General features: G+C 42.4%; 1 long non-coding RNA gene and 1 pseudogene across 1 annotated transcript in view; both read right to left on the bottom strand.

Moving 5' to 3' along the window:
* The window catches only part of LOC114548530 (cGMP-dependent protein kinase 1-like), a 6283-nt pseudogene extending 4845 nt beyond the window's left edge, over window positions 1-1438 (bottom strand).
* Window positions 1439-2026: 588 nt separating this feature from the next.
* LOC114548477 (uncharacterized) overlaps window positions 2027-12500 on the bottom strand; it is a 62788-nt gene continuing 52314 nt past the window's right edge. Inside the window, exon 3 of the long non-coding RNA XR_003691365.1 lies at window positions 2027-4021. This is a non-coding gene — a long non-coding RNA (uncharacterized LOC114548477). The remainder of the gene's footprint in view (window positions 4022-12500) is intronic.

The raw sequence follows: 12500 nt of genomic DNA, 5'->3' as shown, positions 1-12500 counted from the left end.
GTACCTTAAGTATTTTATACTCTCATTTATATTGTAGTTATCAATTTGCCATAGATTTGTAATTGTTTTTTCATGTTTGTATTTTAATGCTTCTTTTACATCTTGGCCAGGGGACTACAGATGAAAAATAGCCTTTTGGCTAATTCTGGCTTTTTCAAACATGTTTGTTCATGTGTTTTATGAAATTGCACTGTCCCCTTTCAAATAAACCAATCAAAAAATAAATAAATAAAAAATGAAGGAATTACTGTATTTTTTTACAATGGATTGTAAGGATATTTTTACATTCAACCCTGTGTTTGATGTGTGTCTCTGTTGTTAACTCTTGCAGAAATTTCTCTCAGTGTCCAAAACTAATTTCTCCTTAGGGAGTGTGATGGCCTAAGCCACACAGGTTAAACCGCCAGCAATGGTAATATGGGACACAATTTTACCCCATGCTTTTTAGTACACATTGATTCCTTCAGTCACACTTTAAATAATTTCAACAGTGAAGCAGACACCTTGAACTGTTTGGTTGATTAGTAATCCACATTTACAGTAGCTTTCCTGTAGCTTTATATGGTTTATATGGAATATACTTCTATACATTGAAAGGTATTGTTACATTAATCATTATTTTGTCTTTGTTACCATGCTGGTGGAAAGGTCCTTCCTGCAGAAGAGGCGTGGCCAAGGGTGAAGGACTGTTATATACTATGGCCTGCCAATTGGGCCGTACCATCAAATGCCATGCTGGAGGGGATTTAGTTTTAGGCTGGGGCTTATTTGTATTAGCTTCAATTATGTCTATTTTAGTTTTCCCCTGTGTGGTTATTTGGTTTGGCCCACTTAGTATATATGTTCCGTGTTGTTTCATTCTGGGGAGGCAGTTTTGTTGTTCACATGTATTTTTTGTTATAGTTATTTTTGGTTTAAGTTATATTGAGTTGACCTATTTTATAGGTTTATATATTAAGTTCTTGGTCTTATATTGTTTTGTGCAGTTTTGGGTAAATAAAACCCACTTTTTCTAACAAACTCCTGTTATCCTAATTGTCTTACTGCTTGGTTCGTGACAGGGAGACTAATAAAGACACTTTGACTTTGACTTTTGAACATGAACAACAGAACAGACATACGAAGCAGACTTACTGCGGGCTCTTTGGGTGGAAAGCCAGCGCGGCGTGGCTGAGGTCGGTGATGTCGCAGGCCGTGGGCTCGGCAGAGATGGCGTGCCGCTTGCTGCGGTGCTGGTCCGCTGCAGGATGATGCCTTGCTGCTGGGCGGTGGCGGGCCGCAGCACGGACCGGTACTTATCCAGCTCGTTCTGCAGACGCTGGATCAGCTCGTCCTTCTGATCCAGCTCCAGTTCCAGTTCGTCTATCAGCGTGTCGCGCTGCCGCAACTCCTCGATCTTCTCCTGCAGGGCGTACTGCAGGTCTCGGAGAGTACCCATTGGCTCTCTTGGGGTCCCCGAAAGACCGGGGCGGGCCGACTCTCTGTTGCAGTTAGGGTTGGGTATCTTTTGGATTTTAATTTTTTTTACGGTTTATTCCGAACCGGTACTTTTAAAAACAATTCAGATTCCTAAACCGATACTTGAAAAACTGAAAAATGACCTCAAAAATCTTTTAGATTGACAACACTACAACTCTTGTCTACAACACATCTAGAAAAGTGGCAAAAAAATATATAAAAGCAGTTATGGACAGACGAGGTTGTCACCAGACAGCAACGACATAATTCAGACCACTGTTTTTTAGAACGAATATTCAAACGTATTTTTGGGTAAATTTTCACAGCCTTCGCGTGATGCCGATGGCGAACCGGTACTTTTAAAACGATTCTGATTCCTAAACCGATTCTTGAAAAACTGAAAAATGACATAAAAGAAAGGCTCTTTTAGATAGATTGATAGATAGATGTGGTAAGCCGTAATATGCTTTTACGTCAGTTTTGGTGAGCCCAGAGGGGAAAATATGGCATTTTAAAACTAGCCTACATTCACAGTAACTAGCTAACGGTAGACTACAGAGAAAGGGGGATTTTTTTACGTCCGTTTCGGAGCGACAGAGGGAAAATATTTCAGTTGACACATTAAGTGGAACCAAAACGAGGAACCGAAATGTACGTTCTAATCCAGTCCAGTTCCTACCGGTTCCATAGTGGACCCAACCCTACCGAAGACCAGGAGCAGGCCAATTATCTGTGCTGTTTTTGTGGCGATTTGCAGATTATCTGTGTTCTCCTTTTATTTGACCGATAAGCAATAAAGTTAATTTTTTAATAAGTGTGTTACTTTGGCTTTGTGTCTGTCTGAGATCCACCTTTACCAGCTTCAACTTTTAAGTCTTGAATGCATCCAATGTTAGTTTAAAACAGACATTTAGTATTGTTTAAATTTTGTATTTACTCAAGATTTGTAAATGCAAGTCATGTACTTGTATCAGAGTATTTAGTTTTCAATCTTAATTTTGACTGAAAGGTTGTTTTTTTTTTTTTTACTTTAAATGCATTTCGGTTTTAAATATCGTTATCAGTTTCATGTACTACTTAGAATCATATCGGCCCTGTAAAACCAGTATGGGTCGACCCCTAGTTCTCAGACTTCCTCTGAAGTGTTCGGGGTCCCTCTGTGGTCCCCAGATTTCCTTTGGATTGTGAGGGTCCCTATAGGGCTTCTCAAAGTACTCGTTGGATCTTCAGGGTCTTTATCCGTCCCCCGACGTCCTTCCGAAATCCTCAGTGATTTCCAGGATCAGTTTCTTTCAGGTCAGGGTCTTGAAAGTCTCTCCAGTTCCTTGTTTTCGGTCAGATGTCAGTAGTCCGGAGGGTGCCCATTGGTTGACTTGGGGATCCCCAAAGAACTACTTTAGTTTCTTTCTGGGTAACTAAAGGTCCCAAGGTGACCCCCTATTTTCCTCAGGGTCTTAAAAGTCCCTCTAAGATACTTCAAAAGAGATCCATAATAGTCTTCGGGTAACTGAGAGTACCTGTGTCCTTCAGATTGCCAGGAGTCCCCAAAGAGTTTCCTCAAAGTACTTAACTCTTAGGATCTTCGAGGTTAGCCGTGCCCAGATTTCCTTCCAAAATCCTTAGTGATTTCCAGGATTTGTAAAAGGTACTTCACTTTATGTTGGGTGACTCAAGGTCCTTAGGCGACCTAATTCCTAATTCGTGGGATCTTCAAGGTCTTTAGCTGTCCCCAGATTTCCTCAGATATCTTCAGAGTCTTTATGATTTCCAGGATTTGTAAAAGGTACTTCAATTTATGCTTGTGACTCAAGGTCCTTAGGCGACCTAATTCCTAATTCGTGGGATCTTCAAGGTCTTTAGCTGTCCCCAGATTTCCTCAGATATCTTCAGAGTCTTGATGATTTCCAGGATTTGTAAAAAAGGTACTTCAGTTACTTTCTGGGTAACTAAAGGTCCCAAGGCAACCCCTTATTTTCCTCAAGGTCTTAAAAGTGTGTCTAAGATACTTTAAAAGAGATCCATAAGAGTCTTCGGGTAACTAAGAGTCACTGGTGTCCTTCAGATTGCCAGAAGTCCCCCAAAGATTTTCCTCAAAGTACTTAACTCTTACGATTTTAAAGGTCTTCAAGCCGTCCCTAAATTGCATCAGATGTTGTCAGAGCTTCCAAAAGGTTCTTCTGGGTTTCCTTTGGGCTCTTCAGAGTCTAATCCAGGTTTTTTTTTTTTACATTATTAAGCCATTTGCAGTGTTGCTTTCAGGATCCAAAAGGTTTTTTGAGTTTTTTTGAGGACCCTTAAGGATCCCCAGGTTGCCTCAAACTGTAGTGCTTAAAATCTTTTTGGTTTCTTTAGATATTTATTGTCTCTTTGATTCAAAGTTATCCGCTCCGCCTTCGAGGAAAATAAGGTGATCTTACATGATGAAGAAAAGAAACTGGAACTGGAAAAAGTCTGGAAAACAAGCCAAGGAAGACGGGGTTCCTTCCTTCCTTCCTTCCTTCCTTCCTTCCTTCCTTCCTTCCTTCCTTCCTTCCTTCCTTCAATCTCGAGGGAAAATGTGATTCTGAGAAAGCAATTTGAAAGCAAAGTGAGTAAAAATGAATATATATATTCCAACAGATATTATATATACTCTACATAGATAATATATAATGATAATATAGATATTCCAACAGATTCTCACTCCAATCTCGTAAAATACCAACGCTTGGTCAGGTAACTTTGTCGTTGTTATTGACGCTAAAAGTCTCCTTTAGCGCCATATTACGCGCTTCATCTAAACGCGCTTGGTCGGGACTATTAGCGTCCCTTTTGACGCAGTTATGTTAAGGAAAAGGTCGTGGGTGGGCAATAATGGGACAGTTGGGTGGTTGTGGGGGGTGATGACGCAGTGGATGTGACACATGCCTTTGGTGTGGGAGATCTCGGTTTGATTCCCACTGCCATACATCAACCAATGTGTTCCTGAGCAAGACACTTAACCCCTAGTTGCTCCAGAGGTGTGTGACCTCGGATATATAGCAATCGTAAGTCGCTTTGGATGAAAGCATCGGCTAAATGACATGTAATAATGCAGCCGACATGCTCGTCGTTACGCATCCAGTGTGTGAGCACCTTAAGAAAGAAAAGCAACTTTACGTAACGTGCTGTGCGGGACACGAACCCCGCCTCCTGGGTGAAAGTCAAGCGGCAAATCTCCTTCACCGACATGCTGCTAGCTTGCTGAGCTAACGAGCTATGCTTGGCCTGCAGCAGCAGCAGGGGTTAGCCTGGCTTGTGGTTGTATTTTCATACGCCCGTTGACCTGATTGGTTGATTTGCCACCTATAGTTGGTGATAGATGGTTTATCCAATCAGATAACCAGGATTTTCACCCCTTTCCCAAAAGGTTCTCCAACGGTAAGTTCCCAGATGGATATGCCAAGCAAATGGGAAGCGATCCATCTGGTGTAGGTTAGGGAGAGCAGCAGCTACATGTGTTTTTTCTGTCTGTCTTTGTGTGTGTCTGTGTGTGTGTGTGTGTGTGTGTGTGTGTGTGTGTGTGTGTGTGTGTAAATTGACTATAAGAGACTCTAAACAACACCAAGAGATGCAGGAGGACCTCCTCCCAAATGATCCGGTCTCTGTGCGTTGATTTCACGCCTTAAAAAGAATAAAAGTCGTGGTAGCTGCTGCTCCCCCAACCTGACTCCACCAGATGGATCGCTTCCCATTCGCTCGGCATATCCATCTGGGAACTTTCCGTTGGAGAACTTTTGGGAAAGGGGCGAAAATCCTGGTTAGCTGATTGGATAAACCATCTGTCTATCTACCACCTATAGTTGGTGATAGACGGGCCAAATCAACCAATCAGATCAACGGAGCGTATGAAAATACAACCACAAGCCAGGCTACCCCTGCTGCTGCAGGCCAAGCATAGCTCGTTAGCTCAGCAAGCTAGCAACATGTCGGTAAAGGAGATTTACCGTTTGGGTAACGAGAATTTAGGAATAAAAGGCCCCATTTCAGGTTCCTGGTCCATATTCCAAAAGAAGGATCCAAGAGGAAAAAGCATTAGCGAGCGGCTAACAGAATTGGGGCTACCGCTGTCTGAAAATACTGGTTAGCTGATTGGATAAACCATCTGTCTATTTACCACCTATAGTTGGTGATAGACAGGCCAAATCAACCAATCAGATCAACGAAGCCTATGTCGTTAAGACCGAACAGTCGCTTCTCGTTGGGTCACACCTAAACCCGCCTCAAAACCAACTCTGATTGGTCGAAATTTTCTCTAATCTCAAGATGCCAGACTGATCTGGGAGGAGAAAACTGGATCTCGCCAGATCAGGATGGTCCCACCAGGCTAGTAGTTTAGTGCCAACATCAGCAAAACAATTATAGCAACAAATAACAACAGAAATTGAAAATAAATGGAATGACTGTTTACTTGAATTAGAGGATTGATTTATGTTAATTTTTTATTCTCTTTGTTATTAATTTTGTTTGCTTTGTGCTTCTTGTTATTTATAGTTTGTTTTCTTGTTAAAACACTACAAATGTGGAGTTGATTGTGGTGGTGATTGTGGTATGAATGCATGGGGGAGTGGTAGGGGTGGGTCGGGGGTTTTGAAGCTTGTTTTGTCTTCGTAATTCTTAAATTTGTTGTACGTATTAGATTCTAAATAAAATTTATAAAAAAATAATAAATAAAAAAAAAAAAAAAATCAAAAACAAGTGCAAAACACATAAATAAATCAATATATAAGAGCCTCTAACAGTCACTATAAAACTCTACAAAACAAAAGATTGTAAATAAAAGACACAACAACACATTTAGTACAAACACACTGACAAACACTGTCCAAAACATCCGAATTTTGCGAGTCGGGACTGAGAACAGGGTTGGATATTGATGGGTCCTTTGACACAGAATCAGATTTTGGGAAATAAAGGTGGAGAGTCTGAAACCGAGAGGAAGTCTCAGTTCCTCAGGGTTTCTCCCTTCCCTCCATCACTGATCCAGTAGATCAGGAAACAGGACCAGGAGCAGCAGGCTCCCCTCCAGTCTCAGACCAGGTTCAGAGTCACTCCGCAGAGATTAGATCATCTTAAACATCCACACAGTTACCAAGACAACCACGAAACAGGTTTAAATTCCTCTAAACGGGCAAATCTGTCTCTCTCTGTGTGTGTGTGTGTGTGTGTGTGTGTGTCTGTTTTCTGTCTGTGTGTGTGTGTGTTTTGTTTTGTGTGTGTGTGTGTGTCAACATGTGTGTGTCTGTGTGTGTTTTGTTTTGTGTGTGTGTGTGTGTGTGTGTCTGTGTGTGTCAACATGTTTGTCTGTGTGTGTGTGTGTGGATCTCTGTGTGTGTCTGTGTGTGTGTGTGTCTGTTTTCTGTGTGTGTGTTTGTGTGTGTGTGTGTGTCTCTGTGTGTGTGTGTGTGTCTTTATGTGTTTGTGTATGTATGTGTGTGTCTGTGGTTGTGTGTGTATATGTCTCTGTCTGTGTGTGTGTGTGTCTGTGTGTGTATATGTCTCTCTCTTTCTGTGTGTGTGTCTGTGTGTGTATATGTCTCTCTGTCTGTGTGTGTGTGTCTGTGTGTGTGTGTTTGTGTCTCTGTGTGTATATGTGTGTCTGTGTGTGTATATGTGTCTCTGTCTGTCTGTGTGTGTGTGTGTGTGTGTGTGTGTGTGTATATCGGTGTGTATCTATGCGTGTCTGTGTGTGTGTGTGTGTGTGTGTGTGTGTAAAGTGACTATAAGAGACTCTAAACAACACCAAGAGATGCAGGAGGACCTCCTCTAAACGATCCGGTCTCTGTGCGTTGATTTCACCCTTAAAAAGAATTAAAGTCCAAAACATCCGGATGAGCTGCAAAACAGGTTGAATCCGCGTGCGTGCCGTGCCGTGCCGTGCGTTGTCAGGTACAATAAAACGGTGTCTTCAGAAATCCGTAGAAAGAAAGAAAAAGTGACATATTTCACATCCCAGAAGACGCAAAAAAAACGCAGGAATCTAAAATAAACCTCCATCTACCGTCACTTCCATCTGTTCAGATCCGCGAGAACCCGCGGATATATTTCGGTGTGGCACAAGGGGAAATGAGATCGTGCTGCGCGCATTTTGTAGTTTCCGTATGTGGATAGACTGAGAGAGAAAGCGTGCAGAAGGGAGGGGTGGGGGGTGTAAACGATCCTGGGTCTGCAGACCTGCTCCGGTTTAATCACCGTCATTAGTTTAATCCGTTTAACACGAAGCAGCAGCGAGGGTTTCATTAACGGACACCGGGAGAGGCTGCAAAAGTTGCTCTCTTCTCCTCCTCCTCCTCTTCCTCAGATCCTCCTCTTTTTCTCCTTCTACTCCTCCTCCTCTTTCTCCTCCTCGTCCATCTCTCTGATCACCATCATCCTTTTCGTTTTGAGAAAGATTCGCAGAATTCTAAAGAAACAACCAATCAAAACACGACGGTAGAACCACAAATCAGTGTGTGTGTGTGTGTGTGTGTGTATGTATGTGTGTGTGTGTGTGTGTGTGTGTGTGTATGTATGTGTGTGTGTGTGTGTGTGTGTGTGTGTGTGTGTAAATGTCTGTCTGTGTGTGTGTGTGTGTGTGTGTGTGTGTAAATGTCTGTGTCTGTGTGTGTTTAAATGTCTGTGTCTGTGTGTGTAAATATGTGTGTGTGTGTGTGTGTGTGTGTGTGTGTGTGTGTGTGTGTGTGTAAATGTCTGTCTGTGTGTGTGTGTGTGTGTGTGTAAATGTCTGTCTGTGTGTGTGTGTGTGTGTAAATGTCTGTCTGTGTGTGCGTGTGTGTGTGTGTGTGTGTGTGTGTGTGTGTGTGTGTGTAAATGTCTGTCTGTGTGTGTGTGTGTGTGTGTGTGTGTAAATGTCTGTCTGTGTGTGTGTGTGTGTGTGTGTGTATATGTATGTGTGTGTGTGTGTGTGTGTGTGTGTGTGTGTGTGTGTGTGTGTGTGTGTAAATGTCTGTCTGTGTGTGTGTGTGTGTGTGTGTGTAAATGTCTGTCTGTGTGTGTGTGTGTGTAAATGTCTGTCTGTGTGTGTGTGTGGGCTTTTTTAGGGCAACGTTTAAGCTAAAATGTCCAATATATAAAAATTATAAAATATATAAATATAGGTAAAAAGGGCCGACAACGCCACCTAGGTTTTGTTTGAGGCCTCGGACCTCTTAAAACTACAACAGGTAAAAGATTAAAAACAGGTTCTTTGTGCCGGATGGAGAGCAGTAAAAATTGTGCATTCAAAACAATGAATTAAAACAACAAGTGAAGGAACCACATTTATTTTAACCAACAATAAAATGTACTAAAAAAGGGGAATTAAAAACTAAAACCAACTAACTAAAAGTCTTGACTTTATAAAGTCCAGAGAACCAGTTTCCTCTCCTTGTGCTGCCCTCCTCGGTATAACCTGCAACAGAAAACACTCCGCCAGCAAGTGTTACCACTTCATCACGTGTAGGAGCCATTCCTTGATCACGTATTTTGTTTTGATTATTCATTACAATATGTTTGTTCTGTTCTTCTTAAGGCAGATGTGTCAAACTCAATTTCACTAAAGGCCACACTGGAAACTAAGAATGACATCAAGGGCCGGACATGTTTAGTTTATTCACATCCTTTTATTTCATCGAAAAAGTCAGGGATCTTTTACTGGATTATTGCGTGTCTCAAATAGTCTTCTCACTTACAGTTGGGTCCACATAAAGCCCCAAAAAAAAAGTAACTTAGCCATCAAAGAAAAAAAAAAGCAACAACATCTTTTGTAAAAAGTAACAAAGACATTGGAAAAAAAAAATGCCAGAAAAGGCCCCAAAATCGCCTGGAAAAAGTGGCAAAACTTCAGAAAAAGCTTCAAAAAACTAGGCGGGCCAAAATGTATTGTGAACCTAAATTGATATACGGGCCGGATCAATATAAATACAAATCCTGGACTAAGCTCTGTGCGATACTCCTCTCTGGTACTTGGGCTCACTGGCTTATGAGCCTATCCAGGAGATAAATGTACTGTTATTATGTGTCTTTCTTCTATGTAATATGGACCATTTTTATGTGTCTGAAATAAAGCTAATAATAAAATATATAATAAAGGGGCGGATTTGGCCCGTGGGCCTCCGTGATGCGAGGGAGGTGTGTCTCGACTGGGAGCACAGAATTTACCCCCACCTAACACCGATCTCAAAACGTGACTTACGCAGAAGGGAGAGTTCCACCCTCTCCGTCTTCCTCCGCTAGTGGTCGGTGTTTGGCTTGCTTCACTGTAGCTCCAGGTAGGGATGGCTGACGCGAAACTGACGTTCCGAAGCTTTGTCGAGATCCCGAGCGCAGAGTTTGAACACTGATCCGCGTGATTCAAAACACCCGTGTCACGTGACTACGGCTAAATGAAGCTTCGGAGTGTTTCAACAGGTGGCATGGTCCGCCGAATCAGCGTTTGATTGACAGGGTCTGGAACAGACCACACAATCGCACATCTGTATAAAAGTGAAGTCAATAGATCTTGACCTCTTGGGTTTTTTTTTTATTTATAGTGCGATTTGTTTTAGTTATATTTAGGCTAACATTTAAATTTACACACTGACTGACAGGCTAGAGACAGAGTATACATACAGTGACACATAGATAGATAGATAGATAGATAGATAGATAGATAGATAGATAGATAGATAGATGGAGGATAGATAGATAGATAGATAGATAGATAGATAGATAGATAGATAGATGGGTGGATAGATAGATAGATAGATAGATAGGTGGGTGGATAGATAGATAGATAGATAGGTGGGTTGATGGATGGATGGATAGATAGGTGGGTGGATAGATAGATAGATAGATAGATAGATAGATAGATAGGTGGATGGAAGATAGATAGATAGATAGATAGCTAGCTAGCTAGGGCTAGCTTCTGGGGAGTTTACTCCCGGAGTCCTTATGTTTTTCCCCCAGCGTATTTCCTTGGAGAACGCTGGCACCAAGATCCTGGTTCCAGCTGTCGCCGTGGTCCTGCTGCACTCCTGCTGAGCTCAGCGGTGCCCTGCAATGTTATGCTGCTTCCTGAACCCTGCTGCTTCCTGCTGAACCCTGCAGCTTCCTGCTGAACCCTGCTGCTTCCCTGCTGAACCCTGCTGCTTCCTGCTGAACCCCTGCCCCTGCTGAACCCTGCAGCTTCCTGCTGAACCCTGCTGCTTCCTGCTGAACCCTGCTGCTTCCTGCTGAACCCTGCTGCTCCTTGCTGAACCCTGCAGCTTCCTGCTGAACCCTGCTGCTTCCTGCTGAACCCCTGCTGCTTCCTGCTGAACCCTGCTGCTTCCTGCTGAACCCTGCTGCTTCCTGCTGAACCCTGCTGCTTCCTGCTGAACCCTGCAGCTTCCTGCTGAACCCTGCAGCTTCCTGCTGAACCCCTGCCAACCTCTGAACCCTGCAGCTTCCTGCTGAACCCTGCTGCTTCCTGCTGAACCCTGCAGCTTCCTGCTGAACCCCGCAGCTTCCTGCTGAACCCTGCTGCTTCCTGCTGAACCCTGCAGCTTCCTGCTGAACCCTGCTGCTTCCTGCTGAACCCTGCTGCTTCCTGCTGAACCCTGCAGCTTCCTGCTGAACCCTGCAGCCCTGCTGAACCCTGCTGCTTCCTGCTGAACCCCTGCAGCTTCGGCTGAACCCTGCTGCTTCCTGCTGAACCCCTGCAGCTTCGGCTGAACCCTGCAGCTTCCCGCTACATCAGTCACTGTTCCATTATTAAATGTGACTGTTATCACCACTGCTCATCACCCCAACCGCCCCGTCAGACACCGCCTACTAAGAGCCTGGGTCTGTCCGAGGTTTCTTCCCAAGAGGAGTTTTTCCTCGCCACTGTCATTTGCTTGCTCTTGAGGGAATTACTGTAATTGTTGGAATTGTTGGGTCTTTGTAAATTATAGAGTGTGGTCTGGACCTACTCTATCTGTAAAGTGTCTCGAGATAACTCTTGTTATGATTTGATACTATAAATAAAATTGAAATTAAATTAATAGATAGATAGATGGGTGGGTGGATAGATAGATAGATAGATAGGTGGGTGGATAGATAGATAGATGAATAGGTGGGTGGATAGATAGATAGATAGATGGGTGGGTGGATAGATAGATAGATAGATGGGTGGGTGGATAGATAGATAGGATAGATAGATAGATAGATAGATGGGTGGGTGGATAGATAGATAGATAGATAGGTGGGTGGATAGATGAATAGATAGATGGGTGGGTGGATAGATAGATAGATAGATGGTGGGTGGATAGATAGATAGATAGATAGATAGATAGATAGATAGGTGGGGGTGGATGATAGATAGATAGATAGATAGATAGATAGATAGATAGATAGATAGATAGATAGATAGATAGATAGATAGATAGGTGGATGGAAGATAGATATAGATAGATAGATAGATAGGTGGATAGATAGATAGATAGATAGATAGATAGATAGATAGGTGGGTGGATAGATAGATAGATAGATAGATAGATAGATAGATAGATAGATAGGTGGGTGGGTGGATAGATAGATAGATAGATAGATAGATAGATAGATAGATAGATAGATGAGATAGATAGATAGGTGGGTGGATAGATAGATAGATAGATAGATAGATAGATAGATAGGTAGGTGGGTGGATAGATGGATAGATAGATAGATAGATAGATAGATAGGTGGGTGGATAGATAATTTGTATGTCCTTGCTAAAAAATCTCTTTGCATACCAGCAACATGTGAGAGGATTTTTTCAAAGACTGGAGAAATTATGGGTAAAAAAGAAGTCCTTCCACAGCAGAGAAATTCATATTTTGGAATAAAAATCTATAAAAAAGTGAGACATTGTGGCTTGCTTTTTTATTATTATTCATTTTCATGACCAAAATAACATTATGCACAGTGAAGTAGCCTACAGGCACATATTACAAAAATACAATCATAATTTTTTTTTTTTTTTAATGGCTCGATTTGTCAAGGTTGTTTCAGATCAACACCTGCAAGTGACCACTAGTGTCATGAGAGCAGGTGTCGGATTGTTT

This window comes from Perca flavescens, chromosome 21 (assembly GCF_004354835.1).
Source record: "Perca flavescens isolate YP-PL-M2 chromosome 21, PFLA_1.0, whole genome shotgun sequence".
NCBI lineage: Eukaryota > Metazoa > Chordata > Actinopteri > Perciformes > Percidae > Perca > Perca flavescens.
This window is presented reverse-complemented; position numbering and strand designations above follow the sequence as displayed.